This window comes from Peromyscus californicus, unplaced genomic scaffold (assembly GCF_007827085.1).
Source record: "Peromyscus californicus insignis strain IS unplaced genomic scaffold, ASM782708v3 Scaffold_13__1_contigs__length_99412109, whole genome shotgun sequence".
Classification (NCBI taxonomy): Eukaryota; Metazoa; Chordata; class Mammalia; order Rodentia; family Cricetidae; genus Peromyscus; species Peromyscus californicus.
This window is the reverse complement of record NW_026294424.1, coordinates 45,564,947-45,589,106: the sequence shown is the minus strand read 5'-3', so window position 1 is coordinate 45,589,106 and position 24,160 is coordinate 45,564,947.

Sequence of the window (24,160 nt, the reverse complement as noted above, 5' to 3'; positions counted from 1 at the left end):
ACCCAACATTATAGTATAAGTAACAAAGAGACTTACTCTTCTTAGAAGATGTGAGTGGTATATGGTGGTGCTTCTCATAGGAAGTTACCAATATAATCCCAAAACAGAGCTATGCATGATTTTACCTAAGAGAGATGGGTGAGGAACATGATGAAACAAGAGTGGTGCCTCAGAATTTGCCTTCTATGTTTTCCTCTTTCAAAGCTTAAATAGAATTCTGAGCCCCAAAGAAAGAATTAGAATCCTAAGCAGCCACTCTAATGTTCCTCCTAGTTTCTTTTTTTTCCCTTTCCCCCACTTTTTATTATTTTTTTTAATTTATTTTAATTTATTTTGCAATACAATTCAGTTCTACATATCAGCCACGGATTCCCTTGTTCTCCCCCCTCCCGTCCCCCTCACCTTCCCCCCAACACCCCCCCATTCCCATCTCCTCCAGGGCAAAGCCTTCCCCACAGACTGAGGTCAACCTGGTAGACTCAGTCCAGGTAGGTCTAGTCCCCTCCTCCCAGGCCGAGCCAAACAATCCTGCATAGGCCCCAAGTTTCAAACAGCCAACTCATGCAATGAGCACAAGATCTGGTCCCACTGCCTGGATGCCTCCCAAACAGATCAAGCCAATCAACTGTCTCACCCATTCAGAGGGCCTGATCCAGTGGGGACCCCTCAGCCATTGGTTCATAGTTCATGTGTTTCCATTCATTTGGCTATTTGTCCCTGTGCTTTATCCAACCTTGGTCTCAACAATTCTCGCTCATATAAACCCTCCTCATTCTCGCTAATTGGACTCCCAGAGATCCACCCGGGGCCTAGTCATGGATCTCTGCATCCAGATCCCTCAGTAGTTGGATGAGGTTTCTAGCACAACAATTAGGGTGTTTGGCCATCCCATCACCAGAGTAGGTCAGTTCGGGCTGTCTCTCGACCATTGCCAGCAGTCTGTTGTGTGGGTATCTTTGTGGATTTCCACACCATAAGAGCACTTGTTCAGCTATGTTCATATCAGCATTGTTTGTAATAGCCAGAACATGGAAACAACCCAGATGCCCTTCAACTGAAGAATGGATAAACAAAATGTGGTACATATACACAATGGAATACTACTCAGCAGAGAAAAACAATGGCATCATGAGGTTTGCAGACAAATGGATGGATCTAGAAAAAATCATCCTGAGTGAGGTAACCCAGACTCAGAAAGACAAACATGGTATGTACTTACTCATAGCAGGATACTAGACATGAAACAAGGATGACTTGTCTGCTACTCACATCAACAGGGAGGCTACCTGGAAAACAGGACCCCAAGAAAGACACAGGGATCGCCCAATGACAGAGAAATGGAATGAGATCTACATGAACAGCCTGGACATGAGTGGGGGTAATGAAAGGCGAGGGCTGAGGGAAAGAGACCTCCTAGTTTCTTACCCCCAGTTCAGGGCTCTGCTTTTCCAAAGGAATCCAAATAAATATCATCAGTTTCTAGTGACTGGCCATACACATTGGCTTAATGGTCACAAACACATATGGACTAATAAAGGGATTACCTGTGAATTAAACCACAGTATGTATGAATTCTACAAATGCAGTCTCCAGTACACAGTCTGAGTAGGCAGACAATGCACTGCATTGGCTCTTAAGCAACAGAAAATTCTGAAACTCTATAATATGAGTTAAATAAAAGAATAAACATGTCTGTAGAATGTTTTACTCTATTTGACATATGTTTCAGCATTTCAAATCATATTATATGTTATTTTCTCCAGGTCTAATCATGTAACTTTCATTATTATATTGTCTTCAAGTCAATATGCTGAACAATTGAAAGGAATGTACACTTATAAAATAATGGAAATTTCATCCTAACAACTGACAAAGCCAGTCAATAATCAACAAGAATCTTTCTAAGTCAACCACCTACTTATTTTATGATCTAAAGTATGATCTAAAACTACAAATATTAAGAAATAAGCCAGATGAACCATGCTTGAGGCTAAAAAGCCCTGCACATGTACATGTATCTACACTACACACATATGTTCTTGGGTAATCATAAATTTGTGTATGTTCCTTTGCTGCCTATATTTTCACATAGAATACTTTCTCTTCTGAGACCTTAACTTGGAAAATTGAATTTTCTATGTTCTATTATAAAGCCTACGCATGGCCTTCTAATATTCTTTGTGAAAACTATTTGACAATAACAAACTTGTTCTCCTTTAATCCTTGAGACAAACAGTAACTTCTATTTATTTAAGTCTTAGTTTCTGACTAATTGTGTGCAAAGGGTCATATTGTGAAATGAAAGCTTAACAAATGTCCTGTTTGGAATATCAATGAGTGACTTTTAGTCATCAAAAAGAAAATGCAAGGATTCTTTTAAAAGACAAATACTAAACTACCTCAGAACTCATTTAGAGCAAAAGAAATTAAAGAGTGTTCATTGGCAATGTTCTGGCTTACAGCTTGTTTCAAGGCAGGGTGGAGCAGCATCGAATCTGGAAGGAGCCTGTCTTAATTTCTTTTCCTGTTGTTATGAGAGATGATTCTGACAAAAGCACCTTAAGGGATGAAGGGCTTATTTTAGCTAACTTTCAAGGTGCAGTCCATCATGGCAGGGAAGTCAAGGCAGCTGGAGTTTGTAGCAGCTGGTCACAGTACGTCTAGTGTCAGCAGTGAAGAAGAGCGAGTATCTAGCTCCCTCTCTCCTCATTTATTCTAGGACCCAGCCTGTGAAGTGGTACCTCCCACATTTAGGGTGGGTCTTTCCTGCTCCATTAACCTAGTTGAGACTCTCAATTAATCCTCATTGAGACTCTGTTACAGGGGATTCTGGATCTGCCAAGTGGCAATTGAAATTAACCATTATTGAGCCTTAGATCTCTTTTCAAAGTGGAATTCACTCCTGGCCATACCATTCCAAAGAAAATGATGTTGAGGAAATCTGTTTTCATCTACCTTGCAACAAAGGAATGCATGGACTTCAAGGATTTTGACAACCTTTTAGATGCCCTTTTTACTATGTTCAGGCTCATTCCTCAGAAACTGTTCATCCTAGAAAAAAAAGTCTATTGGCCATCCTAAAGCTAGTAAAAGATAAAAGCAATGTATTGCTAAAGCAGAGTAAGCATTTGTTTCTTGTAAATTTTCTTGAAGAAAATTATCTGCCCACTCTACCATAACAATTCACACACACACACACACACACACACACACACACACACACACACACACACACACGTGCGCACTGTAATACAAATACACAGATGATTGTAATAGACTTGAAGATGATGTAGTCTACAGAAAATAAATACAATCTCTTACACATAATTCAGCTAAATTTAAATTGAATATTTCTAATGCATCCAGTTTACCTGTTGTATATTGTCAGTTTGTCGTTGCCTTCTTCATTTTCAACCTCTCGCCTATCTGAAATGGTAGGATGAGTGGCTGACAAGATGAGTTAAGGATGTGTAGTCAGACTGCATCAATCGGGGTTCTTCATGGGAACAGAACCTGGAGATTGAATATGTAATTAAAGAGTATTTATTAGATCAACATACATGCTATGGTCGTGTAGTCCAACAGTGGCTGTCTTTCACTTCAGGTGAGAACCCAGTTGCTTTAGTCTGTGAGGCTGGGTACCTTAGCAGTCCCGATCTGATGCTGAATGCCTAGGAGATTTCTGGAAAGCTACTAGTCTTCAGTGTTGGAACTTGGAAGAAGCTGGGCTTTGATGTCAGCAAAGGGATGTAACAGCAACAATGGGCTGGTGAACTTGCTAAGGAGAACAAAGGCAAGCAGGAAGAAGCAAAATGCTTTTTTGAGACTCCCTTTGTCCTGGCTACCACCTGAAGGCACTTCCCACATTTAGAGTGAGTCTCTCACTTCAAATAACCTCATCAAGAAATCCCTCACAGGTGTGCTCAGGAGCTTGCCTTTGAGCTAGTTTCGGATCCAAGCAGGTTAATATCCAAGTGTAAAACATTAGCAGTTTTACTTAATTTTTTTATATAATTAAAATGGAATTACATCATTTTCTTCCTCCCTCCTCTTCCTCTAATCCCTCTTATTGCTCCCCAACTCCCTTTCAAATTTATGGCCTCTTTATCTTTAATTATTATCACACACACACACACACACACACACACACACACACACACACACACTCGAATAAGTATATCGATGCAACCTTCTGAGTTCATTTAGTGTTGCTTGTATGTACATATTTTAAGGGATGAGCACTTGGGATTGGATAATCATTGAGGGTGCTCATCCCTGGTGAAAACAAATTCTCCCTTTCTTAATGGTTTTTAATTGCTGTAGCTCTTTATCTAGAGATATGGCCCCATGCAAGTTCCCTATCTACATTGGCATATCAACTGGTATTGTCTTTGTTCAGGTTTTGTTTCATTAGCCATTGTTGAGATTCCATGGATTTAGCTTCCCTCTCATATCTAGAAGACAAGATCTTGCAGCAGACTTCCTGGGCCTCTGGCTCTTATAGGCTTTCCAACCCTTCTTCTTCCATGTTCCCTGGGCTTCAAGTGGAAGGCTCCTGTTATAGATGTATGAATTATATCCCACAATCAGTTTTTGTTTGCATTTTGACTAGTTGTGGCTTTCTGTAATGGTCTCCATCTGCTGATTTTTTTAAAGCCTTTTGAGTAAAGAGTGAGAGCTACACTTATCTGTAGGTATAAGAAAAAGAATTTAGAATAGTTAGGAAATATACTGCTTTTGGAAAGTGGCAGTAGTAGGCTCTCCTTTGTGATCTATGACCTCACTAGCCATGGGTTATCATCTAGGTTTATAGTACCATGGTATCGCTCCTATTAAGCAGACCCTAAGTCTAATTAGACAGCGGTTTGTTATGGCCCAGATATAAATGCCACTATGGCACCCTTAGGGATAGCTTGCTGTACTGATCATTGTGGTGACTGATAAGTGTCACAGCCAGGTAGGATTCTTGCAGGCTTTCCTTCCTTTGTGTCTTGTATAGCACCTTTTAGTACTATGAAAGCCAGTGTTCAAGGAGACTATTGGGTCATATGCTGCTCAATTCCTCTAAGTCCCATTACTAAATTCTGGGATATCTTCAACAATAGAGACTAAATTCCAACTTCTGGAAGGCAATCAAGAGCAATAGTGACAGCCTGTGTTGTTTTGGGGGTCATTTAAATAGTCCTGACCAACAACTAAAAAGGAGGTTTCTCATGATTGTTACTGAGGTTTTTTTTGTTTGTTTGTTTTTGTTTTTTAAGATAGTACATGGAAGCCGGGCGGTGGTGGTGCACGCCTTTAATCCCAGCACTCGGGAGGCAGAGCCAGGCGGATCTCTGTGAGTTCGAGGCCAGCCTGGGCTACAGAGTGAGTTCCAGGAAAAGGCGCAAAGCTACACAGAGAAACCCTGTCTCGAAAAACCAAAAAAAAAAAAGATAGTACATGGTTTTGGGGAAAGCTTTACCACCCCAAGTGGCATAATTTCATTAAAGCTATATACATATATATGTATATTTATATCTACAATGATATGTATTGTATGTAATTTTAAGCAAATATAAAATATGATCCCTGGTGGGTTTTGCAAGTATCCTTGGTGTTAATTATCTTCACTCTTTCCATCTCCTTTGTTTACCTCCACACCCGGTCACCATTAAAGCCTCTAAAGAGGGGAATAGCAGGATAGAGATGATATAAAGGAAGAAATTTGGGGATGTGTTTTATTCTGTATGCTATTTTTTGTGAACATAGTATTATAACATTAACTATTCAGTCAGTTGGCCTTAATTCTCAAACTGCCTGTTATATTACAGTATGAAATGCTTATATTCAACCAATGCTCTCTCTACATATTCGTGTATCATCTTTATCTTTTTGATAAAGGTTTGTGTATACAGCAAGCAAGATGTGCTGGGAATTATCTCCTACCTACCAGCAGTCCCACACCCCATTAGCCACAGCTAACCAGTGACTAATGAGTACTGCTGTATAAATGGCCTAGCTCCCTCACCCTTCAGTTGGAACAATTCTGAGGCACATGTTCAACATTGATTCCCAGATCTGTGTAGCACATTTATGTTCCAGTTGCCAATATTGTCAACGTGCCTGATGATACGCACTCCATAGGTGTTTTTCCGTTCTCTGAGTCATTTCTCCATTGAGTTTCCTGAGTGCAGCTCTATAACAAAATATTTGTGCTTGAATCCTTGTGTGTTTGTCAGCTTCCCATTACTGTAACAAAATACCTCAGCTAGCCAACCACTAAGAGTCAAGGTTTATTTTGACTCATAGTTTGGGGAGTTTTAGTCCATGGTTGGATGGACCCATAGCTTTGGGCCTGTGGCAAGGAGTAAATACATCATGATGTGGAAAACATGGTAGATAAAACTCCTTGCATGTAACCATAAGGACATAAAATAAAAAGAGAGAAAAAGATCAGAATTTTATTACTTCCCATCAAGGGCATGTTCCCAATGATCTGAAACATCTTCCTGAGATTCATCTTAAAGCTACACTGCCTCCCAGCATCACCAAAGGCAAAAGACCACACATTTTACACATGGTACTTTCTTTTTTTTCTTTTCTTTTTTTGGTTTTTCAAAACAGGGTTTCTCTGTGTAGCTTTGCGCCTTTTTTGGAACTCACTTTGTAGACCAGGCTGGCTTGGAACTCACAGAGATCCACCTGCCTCTGCCTCCCGAGTGCTGGGATTAAAGGGGTGCGCCACCACCGCCCAGCTCACATGGTACTTTCAAAGACATTCCATATGCAAATAATAACAACTTATACCAGGATCTGCCTCTGGGTGAACAGAATAAATACAGAGATAGAAGGGGCTGGAGATATGAGTGGTTAAGAGTACTAGCTGCTCCTGCAGGGTACTTGGATTCAATTCCCAGCACCGACGTAGCAGCTCACCACCATCTGTCACTATAATTTCAGTGGATCTGACGCCTTCTCCTGGTCTCTGTGGACATGTTGTGCAGACATACATGCAGACAAAACATCTATACACAGGCCATAAAATAATAATAATTAAAATAAGAGGACAAAGAAAAAGAAAGTGTCTAGGCTATTACAAATAACATGTTGTAATCCATCCCAGCATCCAGAGGAGAGAATATCATAATATATAATTCATATGATAAAGGTTTTATTCAAGAGACTTTCTAGATTTGATGGTATGGGATTTGAAAGTTTTAATGTGGGAAGTGATTCTTTAGAGAGGAAGAAAGTGAAATTGGAGGGCTCAAAGTAAGAGTAATTACAAGCACACAGTCTCAGAAACAAGAGACTGTATATGATGTTCAAAGAGCTGGAAGCAGAGGTGATGATAACAGAGAAGTGAGTATAAGGAACAGATGATAAGGAGGACTGAAGATGAGGGATAGGAACAAAGGGCCCTAGGATCTGAGCCAAGAGGAGTTTTGTGGGATGTTAAGCAGAGCAGAAGTGGGACTGATTGCTGTTACAAGACTATTCCCACTGACAAAGGTGGTAGACTGGACTGCAGATGGTGAGGAGGAAAGCTGAGAGAACTATTAGACAAATGTTCCACAGCATAAACAAATGTAACACATCTTAAATTAATATTCCACATTAGAGTGGATCCAATCAACAGGACTGTTCGAGTAATGATAATGGGGAAGGTGGAACTGAGGATTCCAGGTGTCTACCAATGGTGACTGTGACAGTTGATGGTTATCCAGCCCCTGAAGTTGATAGTCACTGAGGAAAAGAAAGGTTAAAATGTCAGAATAAAAGTGCAGCATTGGACATGTTGAAAGGCCTTAAGTCTATCCGATATTCACAGAGGACTAAAGAACTGACTTCATGGAAAATTAAAATAGAGAAATAGAAGACCCAAAGATAGACAAAAAGAAGGCACTGTCAGCTAAGAATATGATGCATGAAAACAGTGCAGCCACCAGTGGGCAAGTGTGGAGTAGAGAAGCAGATTGGCAACATACGGGAAGCAAGCAGATACCTCAATTCTCAGATTTCCGTTCAGATCCCCAGAACTCACATAAATGAAGGTGTGTCAAGGGACAGCTATAACTCCAGGACTTAGAGGAAGGGTGGAGATTAGAGGAAGCACAGCCAGTCTTGCTGAAATAGCAAGTTCCATGTTCAATGAGAGACTGACCAAAAAAAAAAACAAAAAAAAACAAAAAAAAGGCAGAGAAGCAATTGAGGAAGATCTCTCAATATCAGTCCCCAGCCTCCACACATGAACTAGCTTGCTATGTGATATCTTTCTGTATGCTGTGAATATGTGTTGCTCTGATTGGTTAATAAATAAAGCTGTATTGGCCTATGGCAAGGCAGCTTAGAGGCAGGCAGGAAATACAAGCAGATAGGCAGGAAGAGGAAAGGCAGAGGTGCAGGAGACGCCATCCAGCTGCCCAAGGTGCAACATGTAATGGGACACAGGTAAAGCCACGGAACACGTGTCAAAATATAAATGAATAGAAATGGGTAAATTTAAGTTATAAGAGCTAACTAGCAAGAAGCCTGCCATGTGCCATGCAATTGGTAACTAATATAAGCCTCTGAGTATTATTTTATAAGCGGGCCACGGGACTACAGGGGGCCTGGAGGTTCTGGAGAAATCGTCAAACTAGTTTGTCTGCATCTACACATACTTCCCACACAAACACACAAAAGAGGCAAATAGGGAGGGAAAAATGCAAAATGTTTATCTCATGCTGGAAAGTAGAGTGACAGGAGCCTCTTGGAAAAATGCCTGCCAACATCCATTCTAGGGCTCTCAGCACGTATGGTGTATATTGCAGACCTCTGTCTCATTATGTACCCATTTAGCTTCAGAGCCCTGCTCAAATAGGTATTTTTGGAGAATCAAGGTTTTTAACTGCTGCAAAAGCTATTAAAGATAGTGTAGATATATATAATTTTGACTTAGTTGAGAGGGAGGCATCAGAGAATGTGTGTCTCTGAAATAAGTGTCATAGTCTAGTCAGGCTATTATGATAAACTACTAAAGACTGAATGACTTATGAAAGCAGAAAATTATTTCCCATAGCTCTGGAAGTTGGAAGTCCACTTTCCGACTATTAGGATATTCAGTGAAGGTGAAGTCCCTACATGTTCACACGCCAGGAAGAGGGATGAGCATCTTCTCATGCCACCAATTTCATTTAGGAGGACCTCAGACTCATGAACTAGACCCGTCCCAATAGCCCACCTCTAAGCAACAGGTCATTGGGGGTTTACGATTTCATCATATGACTTATGTCTATGACAAAAACCTCATGGATATTATTACTTCCTCTTGTTAGATGAAGAAATTGAGGCTGAAGTTTTCATTCAAATCATCCAGACTATGCTATTTCCAAACACTTCCTCATAATGACAAATCTTCATTTGTATATAGATAGATATCCTTATTTATTCCTCTTGTTCTTCTCTTACTGATACTTCATAGCTCACTTTTAAGGGGATTCCTTCAAAGTCAGCTATGAAATAGATTCCAAACTGCTGCTAATGGTTTCAATTCAATTCTTTGTTGTAGTTTTTTTTTTAATTTCTCCCATTCACTTACAGAGTATTTGATCTGCTTCAATTAAATTTGATTTTAATGCTGAAATTAAAATAAATGCCTTTGTCTTCGTCAGCAGAGATGAATGTCCTTTCAACAGAAACAGAAAGAGGCTTTAGTGTTCCCAGTTATGATTCTTTTCTCTCTTTTCCCACTTGTCTATGTCTTTCTCTGTCTTTCTAGACACACATACACACCACACAAGAGGGAGGAGAGAGTACAGCTACCATTATCCACTGTACTTACGTTCTGTAAAGTCGCTAAAAATAGTGAATGAACGAGCCCTAACTGAACAACTGCTGCTATGGGAAGTGTAAGGTCAAGGCCCTGTTAGCTTCTGATCTCATTGGCGTTAACTGATCAACACGTAAGCACATATAAAGTAACCTTACTCGATACTACATTTGCTACAGGTATTAGGTAGGAGTCTATAGAGTGGCGGCACCAACAAAACCTAGGAAGATGACAGTGTGCCTCTCCATGTTAGGATGCACTTCTGACAACTTCAGAGCTTTTGGTATAAGTTCTGGCCTCCAAAGGCTTAAGAGCCTGAAGTTCTGATGGCCAAGGTTGTGAGAACTGAGAATGTCTTGTCTCTAGGAGAGAGAAGTGAAGGAAGGAGACAGGAGAAAGGAGAGACTCACCTTTTATTTTTCTATGTTTGGGGGGCTGGAAGATGACTACAGAGACTTGCATATGCTGGGAAATTGATTTGCTTCTGAGCAACACCCTCATTATTTACCCTTTCAGTTTTGCCCAGGTGCCCAGCCATCTGGATGGTGCCAATACCACTGAGGGAGGATTCCTACTCATTCTAGCAGCTTATGCCCCAGCTTTCTCCAGATATAACCTTATAAACACCACTTCTGTAGGTATTGGTTACTCTGGACAAGTTGACACTTAACATTGACTGTCTTTCCCACAGACCACAAGACCAATGCCCTTGTTGCTGATCCAGCACGTGTTTTGTCAGAAAAGCATGTCAGAGTCTTATTGCAGGGATGACTATTAGCACTTCCACACTTCCCCATGGGCCATTTTACATGGCAAAATCACCAACAAATTTTGCAGAAGTGAAAAAAAAATGTGACATTAATAGATGACAAATAGGATAGTTCTCTGAAGTCTGTATCTGAAACAATAAAGCAAAAATCTAGTCTGGCTCTGGTCCCACTGGGAACATCCTGTCTTTCTAGCAAGACCCAAAATTTCTCCCTTAACACATGTCTACAAATGACCAGTAACCATCTCAAGTATTTATTTGGGGATTCACATAGGTAGATGAAAAGCATAAGTATGGAATATATGAATAATGAGGATTGATTTCACATGTTTATGTATGTGTGTATGTGCGTATACATGTGTGAGTGAGATAGATGTCCATGCTATTCCAAGCACTGAGTGGTAGTTAATAGTAATGTCAGAAACTGTCCCATGCCTGAATACACTGTGTAGACAGCGTATTCTATATGGAGAATGATCCATGATGGCTGTGCTTTCAATTTCAAATGTGTAAGTTTATCAAGCATATAGCAAACAAAACTAAGAGATCGAAAAATACTGGGTAGCAGATAGATAGCAAGACATCATCAAGAAGTCAAGCACTTACAACATCTAGTAGAATCGGGAAGCCCTGTCCAGAGTTCCTAATTGACTAAGAGGTCCAGGTAAAAAGCGTGTCTTCTTGGATGAGCTCCTAGGGTCTTGTTCCCAGGATAGGCATTTTTAAACCATGGAAGAAACAATAGTTACCATTAGTAGAAATGGTTTACCCTTAGCTGTTTGAAAGGGTGTCATGTTTTAAGTGCCTTTCTTGTTTGCTGTTTCTTTTTCCCCTTGTTATAGAACTAGAGGTCCAGGCTGAGCCAGGAAGTGTTTTAGAGGTTGCCTAAAACAAACACTTGTGAGTCTGGGATGGGGCAGAGTAGGGCACTCCTTTCTTTGAGTCCACTCTCGAAAACTGAATCAATGAATGAAAAATTACCAGTATAATTTATATTATATAGTCTTCTGTGAAATCGCCTTAGGATAGGACCTGCTGGAAAATTTGGAAAGTTTGGAAGCTGTTGCCACCAATATTTGGACTGCATTTTATTTTGGTTAATAATATACCTCTTCTGAACTGTCTGCCTTCTTCATGCTCATTCTTATTGCCCTGTATCTCTTTCCTCAGTGGATTGTCAAACTGATGTCTACATTCTGTGCATACCAAGCCCTTGTACAACCCAGGACTGGAAATACAGGGAGACTCTTTGCTTGAAGCATCACACCTTTGCCATATTATCAGCAACTGGCTTTTGGTTTTTCTTTTTAAGCCTTGCTTGACAGGATGCATGGATATAGTGGCCAACCCTTAGAATATGTGTTTCTATCCCTTCACTATGTACGTTGCCTGCAGCATTCAGAGATTCAGTGTCACTGGAGCTCAGAAGAACACAAAGGAGAGGAAGACAAGCTAAAGAGACCTTGTCTTCCATACATCCCATTCCCTTTTTAAAAACTGAAGAGTCATGGAGTATTTATGCCTGGGCTGATTGCTTTCTAGTTATCATGTTTTGTGTGAAATGCAATTATTGTTTTGATACCAAGCAATTCTAGAGACCATGAAGGTTTGGAGCATTCTCCTTGGATATTCATAGTTATCTTGCTGTCTGCTAGAAGTCTTATCATTATTCATCCTCATGCAGCTGACATACTATACTGTTACATCATTGTTACTTGGTCAGGTTCCTTCCACCTATAACCTACATCTTATTGTTTAACAATCGGTTAAATTTCCATGGGAACTTGATTCTCAGAACTTCTTTCTAGCACTCCCTATCCCATAAATATTTACTGAGTATGAGTGCTATGGTACAATGTTACTCTGATTATATTTGGGGAGTTTATGATATTGTAAGTTATTAACTTTCTCTGTCCCCCTCCCCAAACACTAAAGTCTTCTTCATCAGGAACAATTCTCCCTCTAGTGGCAGAATTTGGGTATTGCATCTGGGGTTCCAACAGCTAGCAAAACTTCATGGCTGAAACAGTATCTACAGATTTTATTTTTTTAATTATTATTATACAATCCTCTGTTTTATGCTGGTTTGTTATTAAATATAACCCAATAGAGAAATCTCCTTAAAATGCTAATTTTCTTTCTTATGTTTATAGCAGGAAAATGCTTAAAGCTATAAAAGCAGTACTAACACTGACTAATAGATTTTTCTTTACACTCGTCTCCATTTTCCCCTTGTTTAAAGCCAGATAGAAATTGATTGGAAAATAGTTTTGAGTATGCTTTACACAGTTAAACAGTAATGGGAGATGCTTTTCCCACATATGCCTTTTATAAACTGCAGTTGTTTTTAAATCAACAATTTAGCACCAAAGGGGAAAACGATTTGTCCAAACTTATCAGAAAACAATGATCTCACTACCAATGAGCATTGATCATGGCTCTGAGGACATTGTGGAAATTCTGGTCCCTTCTCTTATATTGTGAGTTACCTGTCAATTAAAATGATGAAACTGAAGAATGCCTTCAAGTTCAAAATGTCCAGAGGTGAAATAAATTGCTGAAGTTCATACAGCTATTTGTCAACCAAGCATAAACCCGTTTGTCCTGGTTCTGCAATCTGTCACCATTCCTACGGCACAAATTCAGAGTTGGACTGACAGGGTGGTAATCTCCCTTGGCTCTACAAAACCTGGCCATTGTGGATGACATCCTTAGCCACTCTGCATATTCTTGTCTCATCTGTATGGTAAGTGGGAATGCTCACCTCACAGATGTTTTTAGAAGGATAAAAGTTACTTAGCATAGGACATGATGCAGAGTAAGTACTCAGCAGATCCTAGCAATCACTCTGATCAGTATCATTACAATGTGTGTTTTCCTTTGTTTTGAGACCGTCTAAAACCAAGACTTCTTCTCCCTCCTAGGAGCAAATGAGTATGTCACTCAAGGGACATTTAAGGCTTTGATTCTTGTTCCATTACTCATAAGTATTTCAGGAATGTGAGAAAATTACTAATCTTACCCTTCATTGATGCACTACCATAAGGATGCTAACAGCTGTTTAAAGAGAGTATTTTGATTTTTCAGAACATATTGCATTGCCTCTATTAAGCCTGATTTGTAAAATAATTCTAGTATAATTTAGAAACTATGGCATATTAGAAACCAAAGATTATAAAGTGCAAATGAGATTTCTTCTTCTGCTGACATCATAACAGTTTTTACAAAGCCATTATCTTCTCAGTGGAGACGGATGTCATACAGTCATTATCCTCAGATCATAACGAGGTGGGCCATTAGTGTCTCCTTTGGAGACCTTATGGTCCGAGATGTTAATGAGCCTTTGGGGAACCTTAAATCCTGGGATGGTTGGCAGGGTACTCCAGACCATAACAGAACCTTTTTTGCAATGACAATGGATCCTGTCAATTTCTATTAAGGAACTTCTTAATTCCCCAATCATTAAGACACTGGAAGGACTTATTATACTAGCCTATAATTAAGGAAGCTTTCAGCCATAAATCCCTTCTGGGGAGCCCTTCCCCTTAGTCAATATGGCCTGAGTAAAGGGTAAGTCTCTCACAAGCAGAACTGTGGAGACAGCACATATTTTAGGAAAATCTTAGAGGGTAAGAACTCTCTCGGGTTTCACCCTAGCTCTTACAAGTTTCTGCTCACTCTCTCCTAAAGGCACAAAGTAAGTGAAGTTCCTTCATTAAAAGTAGAGGTCTCCAGCCATTGGCTGTTCTGGCTAAGTATATCATGTCCTAATTGTCATGTGAACATTACATGTCAGGTGTGTGATAGAGAAACACAGCTTAGAACACGATTACTGCCCTTAAATAGTTTCTCAGCATATTGAATAATCAGCGCACAGTAATGACACCAGAATGCAAACCAACAAACAAGAGAAAGAGGAGGGATAGTACAATGGTGTGTTCCCAGCCGCTGCTATGAAGAGAGTTATGAAATCAGTGGAAAATACACATGAAAGTAGCCGCTTCATAGACACGGTTTTATGACTTTAGAGGAAGATGAATTCAATGAGAACTGGTCGCTAGTGCCTCAGTTCTTGTGCCTCAGTTTCCCTCATTCTCAGTTAAGTAATGACATTAGACTATCCTGGTACAAATTTTACTAGAAGACTATTAGATCTGTTGTGATTTTTCTAGGAAGGGTAATAAACAATAACTGGCTAACGAGACAGTTGCTGTAGACATATTCAGACAGGGAAACTTACCAAACTGATTGCAAGTAAAGTTTAGTTTTCAACCAAAATTTATTGCTCCAAAAATGTAGAGAGCCAACTAGAAACTAGAAATTATGTGCTGCCATAAAAATCAAAAATGAAAGAATCCAACCCATTGACCTTGAATGAACGGAAACTTGAAGGTCTGTACATTCTTTTTGATAATCCTGGATTTTTCATCTAAATTTCATTCGACCTCAAGCAGACCTGTATTTGGCTTATTACTGAAATTTCATTGCTCAAATTTTCCAATGTAAGAAGTTTTCTAATCAGAAGCTAAATTTATAGAAAATCTCCCCTGTATTGAAGAAGAAATAAATGTCTGCTCCTGCATTTTGTGCCTTGGGAATTTGAGTCAGTTTTATTGTAGTGTTTCCAAATCAGGTCTTCAATCCTAACAGGGGAGAGAATCACACAGAACTCTGCCTCAGAGCCAGAGCGCTGGATGAAATGAAAGCGTATGAGGGAGTCTGAGCTTTGCTCTAAGTTTTTAATAGGAAACTCCTGACGACCCACCACTCTCATCTTAGGTAATTGGTGCTTTGAGGACAGTGGGCAGGCAGGGTCAGTGATATGGTTGCCTGGGACTCTCTTCATGGTTCCATTTAACTTCCTTGAGGCAGTCCATCTTCTTGGTTTTTGCTTTGTTGATCGCCACTTCCTTGTTAACTATCCTGTCAGAGAAATCTGAGTCACTACAGCAAACCCTAAAGACAGGTGTGTCGGTGAGCTGGCAAAACACTTCCAAGGCCATTTTGCTGGGTTTCTTCGAATCCATCTCTATTTCCTCCTCCCTGTCCTCTGCAGAGGAGAGACCCTTCAAAATACTGACCATTCTCCACTGCTCTAACAATTCTCTATGACAGTTTTCTTGTCACAAGGCTGCTTAAAATGAAATATGATAAGCAAGGACAACAAAAAAAAGATGTTTGCTCCCTGCAAGTATTCTGACACGAAAGCAAAATAGGACACACACACACACACACACACACACACACACACACACACACACACGTATTACCTCACACCACACATGCAGGTTTTTTTCTTTATTTTGCTCTCCCCAGAGGACAACTCTGCCATGGAAGATGTTTTTGGAAAGTCAGAGAATACCTGAGAGTTCCCTTAGATTTCCTAATACCTACATACCTCTTTCCTCAATTGACATAAACTCTAGCTCAGGAACTAAGCACCTTCCCTTGAAAGACATCTGCGTCCATTGCCAAACCTATATATAACCATCATCTGCTTTAACCTCAGGTGCTCCACCTGTCTTGGTCTTTGAATATGGATAATGTAGGTTTCCTCACCATTTCCTTCATCCACATACTTGTGTTTTCTTAGGTATCACTTGGGTGTTTACTCTCTGAGTTGCTTGAGATGTTTCTTGGTGTGTTCTTTAAACTTCTTGAATTGTGTGATAAAGATTATGGCTTTTAAATTCTTGGTTTCGACTAAGTGATTCTCATTGGAGAGCATTTTAATAGGATTGGTGGATTTTGTGGGAAGAAATAATGACCTGGGCTTGTGGACTTCTTTTGTTAGGTGTGCACCTAATGTGGACACAGGAGGCTGGGCTGGTACATGGGATGTGCCACCTGGTCTGAACTGGAGGTTGGGAAAGGCATCGCCAGGCCTCATTAGTCTGCTCCTGGGCCCTGGTTGTAGGACCAAGGGTAAAGGTTGGTGTTATGAATGGTGCAAGCCAGGTAGGGTCAGATGGGCTCAACACACCAGGACAGAGCACTAGGTGTCCTGGCTAGGCTGGGCCTGGAGGATGGATCTGGTGTAGGCAGCCTCTAGGCAACCAGAGTTTGGAGACGGTGATATAGGAGAGCACATGTATGTTACAAGTGTCTCCTCACCTTGTGGACAAGCTAAAGGGTTCTTGGAAGGAAGGAATCCATGATCTTTTGAGTCCCAAAGAAAACGAAAGATGCTTGGAGGAGGTCATGACTACTGACAAGAAGCCATGGGGTGACCAGAGTGGGGAGGGATGTTGGAGAGCACAGGAAGTTTACCTGTGTCTCTGTACCAGGTGGGCGAACTAAAAGTCGATAATGTAGGTTTCTAAGAATAATATGGCCAGAGCTTTGGGAGAAAAATTGGACTCACTCCCTCATATTAAATTAGATATTAAAAATGAAAAACCAAATGTAAACATGTGAAAGGAAGAGGAAAATTGGATAAGCTTTACTATTACAAGGCAAACAAGAAATAATTTTGAGACAAGACCCCATCCAGCCTAAGTGGCTACAGGAGCAAGCAGAATGAACATGGGCTATATGGTCTTCTTGTTTATCAAGTAAGACTGGATGCCAAAGGGACATTAGAGCAGTTATTAGCAAAAGATTTGTCTTTTCCTAGACAATATCCAGGTAGCTAAGTAGAAAAGATGCTGGGTCAGCAGCTCCCTCTCAGATGTGGGAAGAGGGTGCAAGGAAGCCTGCTCTTCAGCACAGATAGTTTGAATTTAACTGTGGAGGAAATTGGTTACTTTTTCCTGGTCCCCTGATAACTAGCAAGTGTCACCCAGAAGCATTTTCTGCAACAATGAAAGTGTTATGCATCTGCCCAGTCCAATATGACAGCTTACCCACCTCAATAGTTCATAAATCATGGCTCACATTGATGAAATGAATTCTTAATTCAGTGAACTTACATTTAGCTGCCATGAGTGTATATTTAAATGACCACCAATGTCCAGTGGCTTCCATTTTGGATGGTAAATCTCTAGCAGGTATCATTGAAAACACTCTTTCTATGCCAGTCTCCACAATATCAACACCTGTCTTTAGGAGCTGTGGGACACATCACTGAAGATCTTCAGCCTGACTGTGCAATAACTAAAAGAAGTGGAGAGCTCATGCAGCTGTGAGGAATCTATGTGCCATATCTGCTTGGATATCCTGGATACATAGAATGCCAATCTCTACCCTCTCTGAGTCTGGCTTTGCTGATTTTTGTCTCCTCAAATTGTGTTTCTTAAATTTAGTGTGATGGTGTTTGGGGAAGGAAATAATTTAATAGCACAGTGACTAAGCCTCATCCTCATAGAGATTCTATGCCTCTATACTATAAATGTCAGAGGTACTTCTTTATTCTCTCTCCATCTTGGGAGGGACAGAAAAGCTCTAATTGCCTGGGATTGAGTATTTCCTTTCTCTCAGGTCAATTCAGCTCTGAGAAGACCCAACAATTTATTTTCACTTTTCCCAACAGCAGGCCTTGGTGAGAATAGAGTATCATTACTTATATCAAAATGTTCCCTTCTCTCTATTGAAAACAACAATAACAAAAAATTTTCTGTGATACTGTGAGAATTTGGTCAAGTTCTTGGTGTTGGGGGCCCTGCTCTGGTAGGGTCTCTTAGAGTTGCTGGCTCTCAGACTTGTCCATTCTGAGCCTTTGATCATTTTTTTTATTTCATTTACAGTTCAGGATTTCCTCCAGCTGGCGTCTATTCCCGAGGATGTTCACGCTGGTAAGTTTTGATTTTCCTTATGCACCTATTTTCAAATATTAGGAGTCAAAGGACTACCTAGACCTTCATCCTCTCATAAGTCTAAGAAGAAATCCTAATCTTTCCATTTGTTAAGCTTTTTCATTGATGTTAAGGTAGAGAAAAGTCTACAGAGTAGTAAGTCACTAAACCCGATGATGGAAAAAAGGAAATGGGGGTATAAGGAGGAGAAAGAATGGAGAAAGATTGACAAGAAACAATATAAGAAGAATAAGGGCAGGGAGAAGAGATGAGAGAGGAAGAAAACGGAATGAGATGATAAAGGAAAATAATACAAGGAAGGACACGTGACCACCACAACCACCACTCCCAGTTCTGGTAGTTTGTAGAACTTTAATAAGTGTGAGTGTCTCTCCATTTCTCTTGATGATTTCTCAGAAGACAAAAATAAAGGTGCCACTTCCTGTTCATCATTACACACTGCGGGGCTTGTCTCTTCTAGGGTGGCTCTCTTCTTAGTTCTATATTTAACACCTGTGTGAAAGTCTAACCACTGTAAGTCACAGACAAAATGGGATCAGATAAAAAAAGGCACAAAAGTGAACTTAAAGCCAGGTAAGGTCTCTGTGACCGTGAAGTTCTTCTGGGTAGGGAAATTAGTTGACTAGTGTTTGGCAGGATCATTACTGACAATCATCATCACTTCCACAACAGTACCTCCTAGGTCTCATTTGCTCTTTTCACCAATTCAGATCTCAAAAGGAGAACATGACAAGTTGTTTTCAATCCATAATATCTTGTAATATACTCTGTGGTAGTTTAAAAGAAAATGGCTCCCAAAGTGAGTGGCACTATTAGGAGGTGTGACCTTGGTGAAGTAGGTATGGCCTTATTGGAAAGTGTGTCACTATGGGAGCAGGCTTTAAGGTCTCTTTTGCTCAAGCTTTGCTCAGTGTGATACTCAGTCCACTTCCTGTTGCCTTCTGATCAAGATGTAGCCAGTGCCATGCCTGCCTGCATGCCACCATGCTCCCCATCATGATAATGGATTGAACCTCTGAACTATAAGCCAACACCTCAATTAAATGTTTTTCTTCAAAGGAGTTGCTATGGTCATAGTGTTTCTTCACAGCAGTAGAAGCCCTAAGACAGAAGTTGGTACCAGGGACTGGGTTGTTGCTGTGATAGACCTGACCATGTTTTTTTCTGGGGGAATTTGGACTTTGGTACTTTGTGTTAGGAAAGCAGTGGAATGATTTAAGTACTGCTTAATGGACCATACTAGTAGGAGCCTGAGAGACAGAGGTGCTAAGAGTTATTTGAACTGTTGGGGCATTGCTCAAGAGGTGACAGAGGAGAGTATTAATATGTGGCCTAGAGATTGTTGTTGTAATATTTTGGAGAATAATGTTGCTATTTTTTGCCGTTGTCCAAATAATCTGCCTGAGGCTAAAGTGAAGAGTTTTGGATTAATTCCATTGGCAGAGGAAATCTCAAAACAGCCTAGTATAGACTCTCTCATGTAGTTATTAGTGTTAACTCTGATGAAGATTGATAGTTAAAAGGAGTAAGATAAGAAAATAAAAATACAAAATGTACAGATTGAGTAAAGGGTCACCAAGAAGGGGAATAGGTCTAAATCCTGTGTTCAAGAAGATAAATAGATAAAGAAATGGAATAAAGGGAATGGTGAACTCAGTGTCCAACCCAGCTATGTTTCCAATCTGTGAAAAGCAATTAAAGAAAAGTTTAGAGCCCATGTAGTGGTACACACCTTTAATCCCAGCACTCAAAAGGCAGAAGCTGGCAGATCTTTGTGTTTGAGGACAGCCTAGTCTAAAGAGCAAGTTTCAGGACAGCCAAGCTTAGGTAGTGAAGGAAACTATGCAAAACAAAAAGCTGGTGAAGATGTAATTGAAGGAGGGGGCCATGTTCCAGCCCCAGCAAGTAGCAGAACTTATCAGCTTCAGCCACATGGTTCTGAAGTTAAGGATAGAAGAAAGGGGCTAAGGAATTTGCCCCCAAGACTAAAGAAATCCTGAGGACAGGCATGTGTCAAGGGTGTCCCTGAACAGAGGACTAGAGGGACCATTGCATGAAGTTGTAAAGTTGAAGCCTGGATTGCCTTGTAGAGCCCAAAATATTGGAGATGCCAGAGCCAAGGGATACCTGCCAAGAAGAGCTGCTAACAGGGAGTGGAACCAGCCCAAGAGAAAAGGTTATGTTGCAGACAACAAAGCTGAAAGGAGTTGGAGAACTGAAGAGTGTTTTGACATCAGACATGGAGATGCAGAGTTTGGAGTTTGCCCAGCTGGTTTTCAGTCTTGCTTTGGTCTAGTATTTCCTCACTATGTTCCCTTCCTTGCATTTTTGAATGATAATATATATCCTGTGCCATTAGATGTTGGAAGTATGTGACCTGCCTTTTGATTTTGATTTTACAGGGGATTACGGTTAAGAGATTGCATGAATTTCAGAGGGTACTTTGAACTTTAGATATTTAAGTAAATTTGAGACTTATAGACTATGGGGTCTTTGGAAGTTGGACTTACATGCATTTTTGCATTATGATATGGTTACAATTCTTGTAACCATATGGGGGCCAAGAAGTGGAATGTACTAATTTGAGAGAAAATGGTCCCCAAAGGGAGTGGCATTATTAGGAGGTGTGGCCTTTTTGAAGTAAGTATGGCCTTGTAAGAGGAAGTATGTCACTGTGGAGGTAGGCTTTAAGGTCTCTTTTGGTCAAGCTTTGATTCAGTGTGATACTCAGTCTACTTCCTGTTGCCTTCTGATCAAAATGTAGGAATCTCAGCTACCTTTCCAGCATCATGTCTGCCTGTATGCTCCCTGCTCCCTGCCATGATGATAATGGACTGAACCTCTGAACTATAAACCACCACCTCAATTAAGTGATTTCCTTTATAAGAGTTGCTGTGGCCATGGTATCTTTTCACAGCAATAGAAACCCTAACTAAGACAGACTCTCATATGTGTTAACAGTTCTTTCATTTGCCTAATATTTTCATTTGATTACACATAGTACTTTAGAAATTGATGGCATGGTAGTGGGTCAAGGTAAATATTGATTATTTTCAGTGAACTCAGGTGATAGAAGGACAAATGTAAGGGTCTTCTGACACAAATCAAAACTAGAATCCATATCTAGGTAGGAAACTTTCTAAACTCTGCTCAGAAGAGGTAAAATTAGAAAAAAAAAAAAAAGAATCAAAAGGCCAGAAATCAAATGTTAGACATAAGTGGTAGCTACTGAAAACTTTGAGTTTTACAGCTGAACTTAATCACTGCATCCAGCATCTAAAAGTCTGGAGAGAATTTGCATTCAGAGAAACTTGGAAGGCACAGTTAACAATAAATCAGTATCCCAGATGCACACTAAAGTTTAATATTTTCATCTGGTAAGGACAACTTCCACAAACAAATGTGACATATCAACGCCTAGATCTTGTTTTCCAATGTCTTCTTAAGCTAGTGTGTTTAGCTGATACCATGGCATTTATAGAAAGTACAGAAGATGAAATTAGACTATATTGTCATGCAACTACATAAGGACAGCTCCTCAAAACAGATCAATGGAGGCATGCCACAGGGAGAACAGACAAGATTCCCTTATGTTCAAATTGGAAAATTATGATTAATAAAAATCAATATAATAGTAGTGTACTACTACCCAAAGTATAACATAAATATCACATGCCATAGAGATACAAATAAACAGTTGGATAAATAGGGAAGAAAAAATAAATCTCCCATATAAATTGCTAAATACCTTCTGTACACCTTCACTTTCTAGTACTAATGTTTACAGTATGTTTTATATTTATTGTATGTTTACTTACTTTTCCTGTTGTTTCTGTTATATATGATAGCATAGTTCATAAAAATAGTTACTATTTTAACATAATACTTAAGAGATATGGATGAAACTAAACAGTAAACTGTGGTGATATATTGTGTCCCCCAATATATTGTGCATTCTAATAAACTTATCTGGGGTAAAAGGACAGAACAGCCACTAGATAGACATAAAGGCCAGAAAATGGTGGCACACACGCCTTTAATCCTATCACTTGAGAGGCAGAGATCCATCCGGATCTCTATGAGTTTAAAGCCACACTGGAAACAGCCAGGCATGGTGACTCATGCCTTTAATCCCAGGAAGTGATGGCAGAAAGCAGAAAGGTATATAAGGCATGAAAACCAGGAACTAGGCTGGGTAAGCTTTCAGGCTTTTGAGCAACAGTTCAGCTGAGATTCATTTGAATGAGGACTCAAAGGCTTCTAGTCTGAGTCTGATCTGAAACAGGATCAGCTGAGGAATTGGCAAGGTGAGGTGGCTGTGACTTGTTCTGCTTCTTTGATCTTCCAGCGTTGACCCCAGTACCTGGCTCCAGGTTTGTTTTTATTAATAAGACCTTTTAAGATTCATGCTACAGTAAACATTATATAAATCCCATTTGATTGAATGGACAGTAAATAGAGAATAGAAAAATCCTTGTAAGGCATTGGGAGATGACTCAGTGGACAAAGTGCTAGTCAAGATTCCCATGATCTACATGAAAACTAGGCATGCTGCCATAGCTCTGTAGCCCGAGTGTTTAAGAGGAGGTTTCAGGGGAATCATTATGACTCACCAGCCAGTCTGTCTAGCCATATCTGAGAGTTCCAGGTTCAATGGACCTTGTCTCAACAAATAAGATACAGAGTAACAGCAAGACATTAGATGTCAGCCTCTCACCTCTACATAAATGCACGCATGCACACATACCCACATGTAAGAAAAAGACTGGAATAAGATTGTGATGTAACAGTGTTATGACTTAATAATACTGTGATAATTTGGTGTGTAACTCTTGTAATAATGAAACCAGATTGTTATCAAAGTAGCTTCCCACCACTGTGTCAGAATTCCAGAGGCAAAGACATTAAATGTGGAGAGACTTATTTTTTTTCCAGAGGTTTCAATCCAGGGTCACATGACTGTATAACTTTTATATCATTGGTAAGACAGAATAGCATGGTGAGGAGCATGTGATAGAAAAGAATGGCTTGCATCATAGTATCTGGTAATGAAAAAGAAAAAAGATGGAAGGGGAGGGAAATAGAGACAGAAAGATATATATTTATCTCTAATATATATGCATATATATATAGAAAGAGAGAGAGAGAGAGAGGAAGAGAGGAAGGAGAGAATGAGCAATCACAGCACATGTGCTGTGCCAGGGTCCCAATTTCCCCATGTTCCTTTAACTTCCTTTTACAGGGCCTCACCTCTTAAATGGTCCACTATTTCTCAACAGCACCTCAGGCTGGTGACTAAGCCTACAATATGTGGCCTTTGGGGAATATTTAAGACCTACATAATAATATTCAGCAAGGAATTAGATTTGGGAAAACAGTTCGTTTTATTTTTCTGCAGTTCCATTATATTTTGTAAAGTAGAAGAAACATCTTGCCTTGGGTTTTTTATTGAAGAGACACCATGACCATGGCAACTCTTATAAAAGAAAACATTTAATTGGGGTGGCTCACCTCCAGTTTCAGAGGTTCAGTCCATTATCATTATGATGGGGAGTATGGCAGCATGCAGGCTGATGTGGTGCTGGAGCTGAGAGTGCTACATCTTGCAGGCAACAGGAAGTCAACTGACAGACACATTGAGGGAAGCTTGAACAAAACAGACCTCAGAGCCACCCCCTCAGTGACACCCTTCCTCCAACAAAGTCATACCTCCTAATAGTGCCACTCCCTTTGGAGGCCATTTTCTTTCAACCCACCACACATCTATGTGGGAAAATTCTTTTAAGAGTACAAAAGCATTTCAAATTAAACTTCATTAATCTGACCAGCAGTATCCCAGTCAGG